Source organism: Myotis daubentonii, chromosome 2 (genome assembly GCF_963259705.1).
Source record: "Myotis daubentonii chromosome 2, mMyoDau2.1, whole genome shotgun sequence".
Classification (NCBI taxonomy): Eukaryota; Metazoa; Chordata; class Mammalia; order Chiroptera; family Vespertilionidae; genus Myotis; species Myotis daubentonii.
This window is the reverse complement of record NC_081841.1, coordinates 158,206,480-158,221,345: the sequence shown is the minus strand read 5'-3', so window position 1 is coordinate 158,221,345 and position 14,866 is coordinate 158,206,480. Positions and strand designations below refer to the sequence as shown.

At 34.4% G+C, this 14,866-nt stretch overlaps 1 protein-coding gene, 1 non-coding gene and 1 pseudogene across 3 annotated transcripts in view; all 3 read left to right on the top strand.

The window, feature by feature from the left end:
* The window catches only part of DACH1 (dachshund family transcription factor 1), a 446,835-nt gene that overhangs the window by 14,744 nt on the left and 417,225 nt on the right, over window positions 1-14,866 (top strand). The gene's annotated exons all lie outside the window — the stretch shown is intronic.
* Window positions 1-14,866, top strand: part of LOC132225907 (small ribosomal subunit protein eS6-like) — a 63,226-nt pseudogene that overhangs the window by 12,088 nt on the left and 36,272 nt on the right.
* Window positions 14,463-14,647, top strand: LOC132228989 (small nucleolar RNA SNORA23). Its single transcript, XR_009451573.1, has one exon. It is a non-coding gene; the product is annotated as a small nucleolar RNA SNORA23 (small nucleolar RNA).

Here is a 14,866-nt window from a genome sequence, read left to right as displayed (position 1 = left end):
GACTCCAGCCTTTGTTAAGCAGCGGGTAGTCACTGCCTCCGAACTCCCTGGCTCCTGCTTTCCATCTGCAGGATGATGGATGGCTATGTTTAATACGTTTCAGCTTTTGTCTGTCATAGTGTGGACAGACAGTACTATCAGTGGTTTCAACAGTGATTAGGGAACCATTTCAAACCACTCCTATTGGCCAGACAGCTTCCAGGAATGTCTGGTGAAACATGCTCATTGGCACTCTGGCCATGTAGATGTGTAGTTTAACTGCACATTGTACACTCACTGTTTAAACCAATGCAAAAGCCCACTGGGAGTTTTGCTAGACTATATATTCTTTTTGGGACAAAATTACATGAGACGACATTCTAAGAACGTTTTGGGTCTCAAACTAAAATATGCATCCCCAGTGGTCCCAAGTGAAGATAAATGTGTATTCTTTAAAGAGTAACAGCGTGTGCTTACTGGCAGGATTGTATTCCACATATTATGATGTAAGTTGTTGCTATACTCTTCAACATTGAGCCGTTTAGCGGCATTGGGAGGCTAGAATGTGAGGACTATGTTAAAGCAATAAGACATGACAGGGCATGTGCCACGCTGGGATTTGCTGAGCTGTGGGGGCTTTGTGGTTCACAAGTCCAAAAAGTGAATGATTTCAACAACCCAAAAACCACTAACTACCAGCTCAATATTTTCCCTGGAGTGTCTCATTCTATTTATAAAACTGGTGCAAAGAAAATACAATTAACTAAAAGGAAAGATTCTTTTAAGCTATTAATAATATAGGCAAAGTTTTATTTGGAAAATTAGATTTACATATAAATAAAATTAATTTTATTAATTCTATTAGTATATTGTACCAAATGTAATATAAGTTATAACTTAAATTTTAAAATGTACTATAAACACGGAGTTTTAACTTTCTTAACAGGTAATTATCAAAATACTAATTCAGCCAAAGTTTTGAAGCAAAAATATAAATCAGAAGAAGCTACTTGCATTAATAGGGAAGATTAAATACAAAGTTTAGTTAACAGCAAAAAACTCATAAGAATAAGAACTCTAGATCCCAGATTTTATTTTTCCTTGTTGATATGGTTCTTACACTGCAAAATTTTCAGCTAAGATCTTTTCAGTAAAAGTTTGAAATATGTTATTACAAATATACAAACACACACATCACAGCAATACATTCACTTGTAAATATACAAGTAAACACACATTGTATTTCTTTTGAACCAGTTCAGTCGTTAAACTTGTTGGCGGTTTGACACTGCTGATTTAGTAATAAGGACAGGTGGTGCTGTGCCTCTTGGGAGAGTTATAAAAACATTCATATATTTTGCAGATTATCTTGTTCTTTGTTATATTTTAAGGCTTGTCTTACTGAAATAATGCTCAGCTTAAAAATTGTGTATTCATTCAGCATATTGTAAAGGAATCATTTTTCAGAGTAAATCAAAGGTATAGCTCACAGTATACTTCTGAACAGAAATTACACAACCGGGCTTAATTAATCTGGACTTTTAATCAAAGCTATTCATAATTTATATAGCACATGTAGGGTGAAATAATGCACTACCCCTCAACATTTTTGTATGCATAATCATTTTAATGTGCGCTTGTCAAATCGTTAGTTGTAGAATATTGCATACTCATTTATTGCCTCCATAGTGTGGGTGGGGTGCAGGCAGGGAAGTGGCCAAGGATAAGGAAGGGAGTGGGGGTAGCAATTAGCAGGCAGCATTCCCTGAAGTTACTGAGAAGTGTGGAATTTCTATTAAGTCAAGGGGAAATGTATGGCTGAGACCATTAGAGTTAAGGTTCCTGGCTTTGAGCTCCCAGGAGCAGATTAAAGGGAAAGAAGAGGAGGTCTTGAGTGAATATTCTAAAGTAGAACTATTGCATGGATTGACCAGACCTTAGTCTGCTACATTTCTTCCCTTAGCTGTTAATGCATTTTAAGGAGTTGACAGTAGAAACTTAGGATAAAGAACCTGGCTGAAAGATAGACCTTAAAAATAGGAAAGGAGTGCTTATACTATAGAAATGCTATAGATATTTCCCCCGATAGTATAGAAAGTACAAGTGTTTGCCCATAAGTGAGTATGTTTAGGGTGTTCGGAATTGGATCTTTTGTAACGTTTGGAGTGTAAGTGTGTGTGAGTGTGAGCACATGCATCCATTTATACACTGTAGGTTGCCAAATCTTGCTATACACATTGTTGTTCGTATGTTTAAACACCATAATTACAAAGTAATACAAGTCATTCGTCTTACTGTGGTTAAATAAAGAAAAAAATATGTGCTATGAACTAAATGAGCAATCTTACTGTCTGGAAATGTTTCAGAGTGAAGGAATAGTAAAATCCCCTTTAACCTACCCCATCCATCTCTAGCCACAGTGTGAGTGCACTGGCTTCCACATGTGTGCATAGCACCTCTAGTCTTAGTGTCTGGCTATTCCTGTACGGTACATCCATAGGCAGAGGGAAATAAGGAGTCAGGTCAGAAGGTTCATCTTCTTATTTCTCAGTAGCTTCCTATAATGATTCCTCCTCTAATAAGGTGAATTACTACTGCGTGAAAAAAAAGAGAGAGAGAGAGAAAAGGGTTTTGGCCATCTTAGCTAATAAATCACATTGACTGCATGGTTGATCAGATCAATTGTGCATAAATCAGTGCCTTGAAGAGTCTTAAACCAAGATTCTACGGAAGACCAATCGATCCACCAGCTTGTTGAAAGGCATGGTCTCTTGCCCATAGCAAACTGAACAGGAGCCCACAATATTGAGATTGTTAATATGCTGTCAGATGTTGAAATGAATGTTTTCAGATCTCAGAGGCATGGCTGTGATGAGTAAAGCAGTTGTGACTGTGTTGAGTCAACCGATATATTTTTGTCTTCTCTGAATCACTATTGTTAGGTTAGCAAGAAAATTTCATTCTCAATACATATACAAAAACTCAATTTTGAAATCTTTATCCACAAGTGTAATTTTTGGGAATTGTTTCTCACAAAAATATAATTAAGTTATTTCAAAAAGAAATTGGCATGACTATCCATGAGAAGTATTTCATTGCTATGGTGGCTGTAGATTTGAGATTTGCTAATCTTCAGATGATTTGGAGTCATGAGAACAATCAGGAAATTTGATTTCTAGTTTTGACTATATTACTTACTAGCTGAGGGATGTTGGATTAGTCAATTGGAACCTCCATATTCTCAAATGTAAAATGGGGCTAATACAGATAACTTTTCTATTTATTTAAAAAGAAGGGTGTGAGGATAGGACTGTGATCATAGTTATTTGAAAACACGTCAGAAATGGTAAGGCCCTTTTCAAAAGTTGTTATCTGCTCAGAATTCCCAATTACTTTTAAAAATTGAGATATAATCTACATGTAACATTAAGTAAGTTTAAGGTGTACAATTATATACTTCAAAGTTGCTAAGAAACTACATCTTAAATGGTCTTGCTCAATTATGCTTTCAAACTCCTTTTACCAGAGCAGCATACAAAAACATAAAGAAAATCTATTTTGGTTCTTGCTATCACTTTTTTGTCTTCTTTCTAAAGAAATAACACTGAAATCATGACAATTAAAAGAAGTATTTGTGAATTTCTGTAAAATTATGTACTTTTATAAATATATTTATTAAAATTTTATTTGTAGTATCTTTAAAAAAATATTATGCATAACAGGTTAACATGGTCAAATATTTGAAAAGCAAGACAGGACAAAATATAGCCATAGCATATACAAAGGAAATATTTTATTTTGGGGAGAATGTCATTAAATATCTATAGTAACTACTATGCAATTCTCTATGAAAGCAGAAGATTTTATAGAAGTTTAAATCAGGTATTGAATCTTTGATTTCCTTTTAAGTTGGCTAGAACATTTTATTATGGTAAAGTCTCTAAGGGTCTTCTTAAACTAAATACATAATTTATAAATATTTCCTACCAAGTATCTCAAAATCCCCAAAATAATTATTTTCTGTAGTCTCCTGTTTTGAAAATAAATTTAGGATAGGCATTCAAGCATCTTAACATAAAATTTGTTGTCTGCCAAATATTTTTTGAACTCATCAATATAATATAATGTTCCCTCTTTCAGAATACTATTGTTCTGCCATTGTCTGTTGATTTATGACAATGTCTTGACATTTTTGTAAGTTATGAAACACACATTGTTTCTCCCTTGTTATATTGTGAAATTTAGTAGGTTGTTGAAATTGGATCTGATTGATTTTCTCTTTGGCATTTGTCTACAAAAGCATCTCATGTCTGAAATTCACCAGAGGAGGGGAAATCCAGGTGGATTTCCTTTGTTGCATTTTCCTTTATGTATCTGAAGTTTTGAAATATCTATGACCTGCTGTTAACAGTTTTAACTGTAACTATTGAGATGCTTGCTGATAGAAGATGGTCTGGCTATTTTTTGAGCTCATCAATTAATTTTAAAACTGGAATGAATTTATGTTGATTAATATTACTTCCCTGGGATTATTATAGAGTATTATCTTGTATCTATTCTCATTAAAACTAAAGCTATCAAGTACTTTTTGGCACATAGTAGGCACTCCTTTTAAGTATAATTGATTCATAACAATTTGTATATTATTGAATTACATTAATATTCTTAGGAGGTTCTTAATTTAAGAGCATTTTGGTTATGACCAAGAAATTAAAACATTAATAGAAATACATGTTTTAGATTTTTATGTAGAAATAAAAGTACATTTGATATTAGTGCTTAAGTATAATATAAGCTGTCTTTAATTCCTGAATGTATCCTATGTTTTTGTAGTAGTTTAATATTTAAACTTCGTGGATGTTCATGCACCTATAATTTTGTAAGATTGAGATTTTATGCCTATTTCAGTTATTATTAAGGTTTATCTGTCTGATTAATTATGAAAGGTCACCAAATATATAATTTTTGAAGAACCTAAGATTTTTAATTGAGTAGACAGAACAAAAATAATAGTATATACATTTGCAGTTAAAAACATCACCAACGATAACAAGAATTATAGCTACTAGTATTAGTGATTTTTATTAGCTAGAGTTAAGTATCTTCAAATGTTATATCTTTAACTCCCTATAATACTCATAAGAGGTAGGTTCTACCTGTTTTTAAAGAAGATAAGGGCACTGAGAATCACAGCAGTTAATTAACTTGCCCATAGTTACACAGCTAGTACATGGCAACTGAAGGGAACTGAAGATTATAAATTGCTTGGAAATAATAAAACAAATGTCTTAAAATATATAAGATGTATTTGTGCATCTGTGTCTATAGCAATTTAGTAGTTTTATGGGAAAACTTCAATAATAGTTATAGTTCTAAGATTTTTAGAAACATTTTTACATAAAAGATATAGAGCAAGCTAATTGTAAGTTATTTCTTTATAGGAAATACAGAAGTGGCATTAAATTTTATATCCATTAGCTCTGTAGATTAATTTTTATTAGCTCTTTAATTCCGTGATAGCAGCCTAATTGTATGTCCCTCCAAGTACAAAAGTATATTCTCTCACTGCCTTTTTTTATTCCTTAAATCTTGTCTCAGTGTATTTTTAAAAAAACTTAAATTTATCATTGTTGAAGGAACTCTTACCACACAATAAACCATACAGCTAAGGTCGAATTTTTGCTCATAAGATAAAATTAGAAATAATTGCAGTGTTACTTTATTAAACATTCATATCTTTAGATCAATGTTTATTATTGGGAAGAAAGTCATTTATAAGTGTTATAATCTATTGGAATTCCTGCCTTCTCTTGGTAGATTCTAATTTACCTTCCATGCCTGTTTTACAGTTCCACCTGAATAGTATTGTCAGAGTAAGCCACTCCTATTACTGAGAAGTTAGCATTCCTAATTAATAAAATAATGTTATTTTTAAAAGCTTGAAAACCATTTATATGGGTGTATAACTGGAATTTAAACATTATTTGTAGAGTAGATAAAGCCTTCTATAGGCAGAGTTTGTAACAAAAACTTCCTAGTTTTTATACTGGGAAGTAGCCTTGGAAAGTTCTGGGTGGGATCTGTTTTCCTTCACATGTTCTTGGAATAAGCTTCATTATCCCACTCAATTACCCACCAGGTAGTTTGCCATTCTTTTTGATGTCTTTAGATCTTTTCTTTCTAATATCTTTTTTCACAGCAGAAACGGTACTTTGATATTTTGGCGTCCTCACACTCCATAGGAAGAACTTGTTGTTTATCAGATCGGCACATTTCTGTGATGTGCAAGTTCCTTGGTAGGGTAGGTGCGCCTCTTTTTTCATTCGGGTTTATTCACTTTAATCAAGTGTGGGAAATGAAGTTTGTTTCACCAGGTAATTATTATGTGGGGAAAGGGATGAAACTCTTGTTCCAGGACATCTGCATTTAAGGTAAGAAGTTAACTGTGGTAGAGCTAAATATTTCTTTGCTTTTCTGTTCATGTTTAGTGTCTCATCAAAGTCTTAGGTAAGCGATAGTTTGCATAAATCAGGAACTAAAGGGTATCATTTCGTACTAATTAAGAAAAGAAGTAGAGAGTTTCTATACAATATGTATCAGTGAGTTCTGTTTCTTAAATGGCAGTTTGCTGAATGACGTCTACATGTTGAAAAAGTGGGATGTGCCTTGGCATTACTAAAGTTTTATGCCGATTCGTAATTAAGCCTATCAGTGGGCTCATGGCAGCACGTTTCCATGGCCTCTCTTAGGCGCCTGGCCAGGGTGGTTGGAACTATTTACTCACAACCTGTGTCATTTCAAACTAACAATAGTATGTGAAGGGACATATATTTTTAAGGAAACCTCAGTATTTCTACTTTGGAATGATAATTTGAAGTACACCAGAATCATTCAGGTTTAAATTCTCATGCTCTTGGGAGTCTCAGAACATTACTTCTTCCTTTGTGATGCTCAGTGCTGAGATTCAGGTGAGGGCCTCTTCCATGGACAAATGAGGATGCACTGAAGGGAACAGCACTATTTCAGTCCCTCTGGAGACCGCTGTCTGGAAGATCTGGCATTGTCCTTTTTTCCTCCATTGAAATTTGATTCTTTGCATTCATGACTTCCCGAGGGCAACAGTTGGACTTGTTTTGCAAATAGTGTGCTCATTTAAGAGCTTGTAAGAAATAAATGTTCCAGGTTTAAACAATGGGCTGAGCTTACTGTAACCTTCACGATAAACATATCTTTCTAAATGGCCTTCACACCATGCATAGTCCATGCGCATTTTCGTCGTTTCAGCATACTACTGCACCAAAGAGCACTGCAATTGGATTTTGGTATGTGGTATATTTGAACTGAACTTTTACCTACACTTGTATATGGCTAATAACCAAGAAAAGCTTCTCGAGGAAAAGTGAATTTCATTGCCATGTGAAAAATTTGGAATTTAGAGTATTGTTGTTTTTTAAAATAGAATCGAGTCCTAGAAGCATCATCGCTTTACTTTAAATCACTTTCAGGTAATATAGAGCAGTTAAAAAGGAGTCACACATGCCTTTCATCATGTAGAGGATTCAATACTGGAAGGATAGAAGCACTCCTAGTCCACTCACTATGAGCTGTGTCTCACATGAGCACTGACCTTGCTGTTCTACCAAGACACCCAGAAGTCTTTAACAAGGCAGAGAATATAGATAGATAGCTTCTGTTTGGGAAATCATTTTTCAGCTTGTTATAAATCAAGGTAAGTAAATTGTAGGAGAAATATTTCAAAATTTTAATTTGGATATTAGGTATTTAAGTTGTCTCCTGTTTTATTTGTTCTTTTCTATTCTTATCTTCACTAACATTTCCCTATAATTCTTTAGTTCTTTATCATCTTATTTTCAACTCTCCTTGCAATTCCTCCACTCCTCACTTTACTCAGCTATCAGTGTCCATTACAAAATGTGCACTATAGCATGAGCTTTCCTATTCTTTTATCAGTGTAATTTGTGTGTGTGTACTTATGGTACACCAGGCAGTATGTTGAGTATATTTCTAATCTGATTTAATCCTCACAATAGTTCCATTTCCATTTTACAAAGGAGGATACCGAGTTACAGAGAAGCTAAACAAATCGTCCAAGGCAAGAGGTGATAAATGAGGCTAGCCTGGGGATCCCAAATCCAAATTCTACACTCCTAACTCCTACCCTGTACCACTACTATTTAACTACTGCCCTGGACTCTTACCCTAAGGAGAGATGCACAAACCCACTTGAGCGTTAGCTTTCTCACTTGACAGTCAAGAGGCTAACACCTAACCAACAAGAGGAGGCTTTAAGGGCAGGAGATTGAAAAAAATTAAAGTTAAATGATGTTGAAATCACAAACTACATAGAGGTTAGTAGGAATTCAGTCCATGTCCTTTGCCATTTCCCTGTTCTCCAGGTCACATTTGGGAAAGAGAAGTCAAAAAGTAGTGCTGACAGTCCGTCATGGTGTCCAGTGTCCTGGCCCCAGTCTACAGTGGCCGTAGAAAGCTGTATATTGTTTCCCTATTCCTGGACCATCCAGTCCCACCCAGCAGCAATACCTGTTTGGCTCTAATGTCACAAACAGATGTGTTTGTTTCAATGAGACAAGCACCATCAAAAGCAGACTTCAGGCTGGCAGCTGTGACTCAATTTACTTTTCAGCTACATTTCACAGTTTGTTCATGATAAGAAGTGTTTCTATTCAACTGTCCTTCCCGTGGACTAAGGAAAATGAGCAGACCCTGGTGCTGACCAAGAGCTTAAACTTTTAGGTTTTGCTAGAGATAAAATTAAATAAGGAATTGCTTCCTCAGTAGCAAACCAGGGGAGTTATGCTTTTAACTTTCTATTTTGAGTCACTGTATGATACATGTGAATATTAAGTTATTCTATTAATGCTGTCAGAAATCTGGGAGGAAAATATACATAAAAGGCAAGTTTAGAAGAAAACAAATAAATAAATAAATGATTCAATATTTACAACCTTTTTCTAGCTAAAATCTTGTGGTGGTTTCATGCCATTCACATATTTTGGGTTTTAGAAAATATTATGGCTATCTGACAAATGAAGACCTTACTTATGAAAATTACCCTTATAGGCTTCTAAAACATACTGTGCAATACATCCTTGGGTGTGTAAAACAATTTTACATGTGCTCTTTATCATTTTAAGACAAAGAAAAGAAATAAAGTCTTCCTTCAAGTCCATAAATCATATCTCTCTTGAAATCCAAGCTTAAAGACATGCACATGAAAAAAATTAAAATCAAATTTATCTGTTCAGATAGTGGTGTGGCCTTTAGAACTTTACTGTATTCTTTTTACGTTTTATTCCCTTGCTCTGTTCTCATTTTATCATTTACTGCACCTTTTATTTTGCATTTTGCATCTTTCATTGTTTTTTTATCCTAATTTTGTAGTTTTAGCAAGTTAATGATTTTAAGGGTTCTGAAATTACAACTAAATAAGCAGACATATGTGTGCAAACGCCTAAGATGATAATTTTTTTAAAGGCCCATGCTATTTTCCTGGGATTCTAGGTTGGCCTGGCTGGAGTTTGGGATGTATCTATTAAGTAGGGGTGATAGAATGAGCTGCAAATATAGACAATGGCAAGCCCAGAAAGAACCCTATGTGACATGATTAAGGAATTTTAACATAACATGGTAGATGATGAAAAAAATCACTGGAAAATATTTTTCTAATGGAAGATTCTTAATTGGAGGAATGATATGATTGGGTTTGTGTTTTGTATAGGTAATTGTGACCCTCTTGAGGGTGAATTACTAACATTTTAAATAGAGACTTTATTAATCCAATTTGAAATAACTAAGACTTTAGTTTAAGGCAGCAGTAATGGGGATTGAGTGACACAAGACAAACAATAAAACAAAACAGAGGAGAAATTAACTTACAGTTTGGGGTGGGGTGGGGGAGTGAGTTGAGAGTAACTGTAGTGTTTCATGAGCACTGTTGTCAGTCCTAAGACCACAAGGAGAAAGTCCAGTGAATATAAGTAATTCCATTTTGAAGGCTTTGAGTTCCAGATGCAACGGATGTCAGAAACACATATTTGGGATTCAAAGAAAAATCAGGACAGGAGCCAGAGATTTTGAAGAAATTTTGAGGAGAGAGTTAGAGCTGTGGGTTGTGGCCGTAAAATCATAAACGGGATTTCCAGAAAGATTTGACAGTTACTCTAAGAATTCATAAAGTTTTAATAATTTCTCTATGTTTTAAAAACACTGCTTAAGTGTCTTCTAGTTTCAAAGAACTTTTTGAAAACCACATATCAATTTTTCCAAGAAAAATATTCTTAATTCACAGAGGTGAAATATTATCTTCCCATTATGAATTATTCAAAGTTAAATGGAAGTCAAAGATAGAGACTTGCAGGGAGCAGGTTTCCTAGGTTGCTGAGTCATGACTGCGACTCTAAGAAATACCTTTATTGTGTTTGATTCTAAGCTTGTGATAATAACTGGTGTCAAAAGATGAGAACATTCTGCACTGGAATTTAAAAAAATACCTTTGATTAAAAATGAAAGCTCTGTTAACAGAGTTCACCTTAAACTCTCAGCTGACCTTTTAGTAGGAAAGCTGCTGTAAACCTCAAAGGCAGGCTCCATCCATGGGAGGCAGCGGCAAATTCACTGAGTTTATGGGCTGACCTTTGGTGATTTAATCCAGTACTAGAAGGTAGGACAGGTGTTAAAGACTGTGCTTTAAAAATCAACATTAACAATTTGTGACAGCAAATGAATATCATGATACTATTTAAAAAGTAAGAGATTGATCTAATGCAAATTAATCTCAACATTAACAAATTAAATTTCCTTCAGAATTAGTTTTTAACTCCACATTCTCAGACCAGATGGCTTGTAAACAATAACGCACTTTGGTTTTGGTGACATGATTTTTTCAAGGAATTTGTCTAACCTTAGATATTCTATCTAATTCTTAGAGTCTGTTTAAGAGAAAGACTTTTCTTCACTAAATTAGTGAGTTTTCATATGCACAAAAGTCTTTGTTAAATAAGATAGCATAATTATAATAAAAAAAACAACAACCTAGAGCGCTATTAGAATCACATTGATTACAGAATAGCGCATTGTTCTGAGTGAACTTTTTGCTAAGGTTCCTCCATTAATGTGACTTCAATATTGCTAAAAAATTATGTATTACACAACAAATTTCCCCTTGCAAACTTTAAAATATCTACCAATGCATTATCAATAAAAAATTATCCACTCATAATAAGAGTCTACCAGCTTGTATTTAGTTTTTGAGTTTATATTTCTATTGTATCTGTTTAATGAAATGCCATGTCATCATGAGTTTGGAGTTTAAGTTCTTCTAGCCTTTTGTAGGTAGGCATTTCTTAGACTTTTCGTACTGATATGTCTGCCTTGCCTGTTATTTCTTTCCTCTCACAAGGTCACTATTGATTTGATTAAAGAGGAAATATAAGCAATGTTAACTTAATTTCTGTTTGTGTGTTTAGTTCATTTTATGGTTTACTGTGGTGACCATTTGTACTTTATATCTATCTGAGAGAAAACAGTGATAACTGGAAATAGTAATTACCCAAATTTTCAGCTTAGCTGTCTGTCACATGCTCACCATTTAATTTCAACAGAAGGTTAAAAAGCATATTGTAGAAATGTTACTTTACAAATAAAAAAAAAACTTAATGTGAATAAATATAGGATATCTTTATCACTGTAGTTGGTGAAATCCAATAGCTGTCTCATAGTAGGTCTACATAAAAATGTTCAAGGAAAAAAGTACATATTTTCATATGTGTAAAGTTACTGAATGTGTAGAGAATTAATGTAAAATAAATCACTTATGAGGAAGTATATTTATTAAACCTTAAATTTGCTACTAGAGAATGTACATATTCATTTTATCTTTAATTTTTTATTTTCACAGTATTAATACTCTCCTCTAAATGCTCAACAGAATTCAAAATAATGTGTTTATGTGTGTGTGCATAAAGTGTTGAAAAACTATCGTTCATCTGTCAATTCTATGCATATTTGTTACAAATTTTATAGGTGGCCGGCATTCTTCTAGGTACTTTGAATATACCAGTGAATGTAAAAGACAAGATCCCTGCCTTTGTGGAGCTTATATTCTAGAGGTCATGGTTGGGGGCAGACAGATGGACAATAAATAATAAGCATAATAAATAAGCAAATTACATAGTATAAAAATAGATCTAGGTGAGGAAAGCTTGGAGTGTGGGTAGTGGGACCGTTGAACTTTTAAATAAAGTGGTCAGAATAGGCCTCATTGAGAAAATGACAGTTGAGTCAATATTTGAAAGAGATGTGAAGAGCTCAAAGGCATTTTAACAAAACTTATTATTTCTCTTTTCATTTTCTCTGGCTTTGATTTCCAACTTAGTAAACGAGGGAAGAGTGGGTCAGAGGTAGTGCAATAAGGCTTTTCATTCTATACAAGTAGGGAAAGATTAAAAATTTATCTTCAGTTCTAAGGTATAAGAGCACATTATACTACAGATAAAAATTAGGTTTTTAAAATCATGTTTCTACCACTTGCTAGCTCTGTGATCTTAGTCAGGTTCTTTAAAGTCTAGCAGCTTCAGCTTGCTCATATATTAAGGTGGGATGATAATATTTGTCATATATTAAATAAAATTATGCATATTAAGCATATCAGTGCCCAAGATAAATTCTTCAAAAAAATTTTTTTGTGGTTTTAGAGATAGAAGAAGGGAGAGGGAGAAAGAAAGAGAAAAACATTGATGTGGATTGGCAGCCTCCTGTACACACACCAAGTAGGGATTGAACCCACAGCCTGGGCCTGTGCCCTGACTGGGAATTGAACCAGCAACCTTTCCATGCATGAGACAACATCCAACCGACTGAGCCACACCTGCCAGGGCCCAAAATAAATTCTGTATTTAAGGATTCTGTCCTTATTTGAAGTTTAATATAAATATTTTAATTATTCAATTTGGTAAATAGACTGCAGTTATTACTATTCACTTACTTCTGTATGAAGGGATATAAATGTCCTCAATACCATAGAATATTTCCGGGTCTAGGTGATTTTTAAAGGTAGTAAAATATTAGAAAGTCAATCTTATGCTTTAAACTTCTTTATGGTGACATTTCCTTTACTAATTGATTGGCTTCTAACACCTCTTCCCTCATTCCTAAGGGGCCTAGGAAGGGCAACTATAAAAAATATTGGCCGAATTGGAACACCCCAGCGGTTCTCAACCTGTGGGTCGCGACCCCTTTGGGGGTCAAATGACCCTTTCACAGGGGTCGCCTAAATACATCCTGCATATCAGATATTTACATTACAATTCATAACAGTAGCAAAATTACAGTTATGAAGTAGCAACGAAAATAATTTTATGGTTGGGGGTCACCACAACACGAGGAACTGTATTTATTACAGGGTCGCGGCATTAGGAAGGTCTAGAGAAGTGTTACAGAAGTAGTATTGATAATTATGTTGGGACAACTAGTGAAAACAAGGACTGACCCAGGCAAACAGAATACAATGCATAGGTCTATAGGACAGCCTTTTTAAATCAATAAAGGTTCTAGCCAGTAGCCTAGGGATGAGTAGTTTTTAAAAAGTATGAGATAATTGTTACCTCAGGGATAATTTGAGTAGTCAAAACAAAGTACCTTACTTGGAGGCAGGCCAGGAGAGCAGAATTCTTTCTCTTGTTTTTCTATTTTCATTTTAATAAGGGTTATGAAGTTTCTCATGAATTCCAGTTGTTACAAAATTGATTAAAAGTTCATTTTAATTCAGACTTCTTTGTAAGACATCACATTTTTTGTTGTTTACTTCTTTGGTTATTTGTGCTCCATTTCTTGTATTTCTGTTTATCTCAGTAACGAAGGCCTTTATTCTCTTTGGCAAGAGCTAGGTATCTCATTCATGAAGTGTGTATAGGCAAGTTTATTTCCAGATACCTGCCTTTGGTTGGTTTTGGTCCTACTATGACCATATGAGCCAACATTCCCAATGTTTTTGCCATAGTCTCCACCAGCAAATACGTTGGAAGAATAATGGCTTTTGGTAGAAAGTTGAGGCAAAACAGAAAAATTTGTTACAGACTTGCTTTTTCTGTCTTGTGCTCTGTCTGGCTAGCAAACTCCTGGACAGAGTCTCAACACTAAATTCCTCCACGATGAATGGACAACCATGGGGAGGAAAAGGGATGGGGCAAAGGGAAGAATAGAAAAAGCAGAGTTAAAAGACACAATGGTGGCATTTTCAGAATGCTAACTAATACCTTGGTATTCATCTTCCAAAATTATGCTGCTTCTCTGATTCTCAAATCAAGAATGTGTGCATTATTTCTATAACCTCATTGAGTATCATTCCCAGTACCATACTAGAGTCACAATTTTTGAGATGACAAAAAACAAAACAAGACAAATGAACTTTAATGGTGCATCAAAAATCCTATGTCTTTATGGCTGATATAATGTGTGCACAGTTTTCCTCTGTGTCTGATAGCAGTGTCTGTCTGTGTTTTGCATTCAGATCTTGCTATCCACACAAACATCATGCAGCCAAAGAGTAAGTTGGGATCATAGTACTGGTCTAGGGTTGTCTCATTGGACATAATTTACCTCTGGCCAGCCTCCAAATTCCCACACAGAACTTTGGGAATAGAGATACTGTATAGCTTTTGGAAATTTAACATAAGTTATCTATAATAACTCACTGTATTTTTTTAAATAAAAAAAAAATCCTATGTCTTTGAAATGCTAATATGGCTACACCCTTTATTAAGTGAGAGTGGGTCAAATACAGGCGAGAGGGTGGTGTGGTGAGGTATAAAAAATGTGGAATTACTTGCTGAATTCTTTGAGTTCTGAC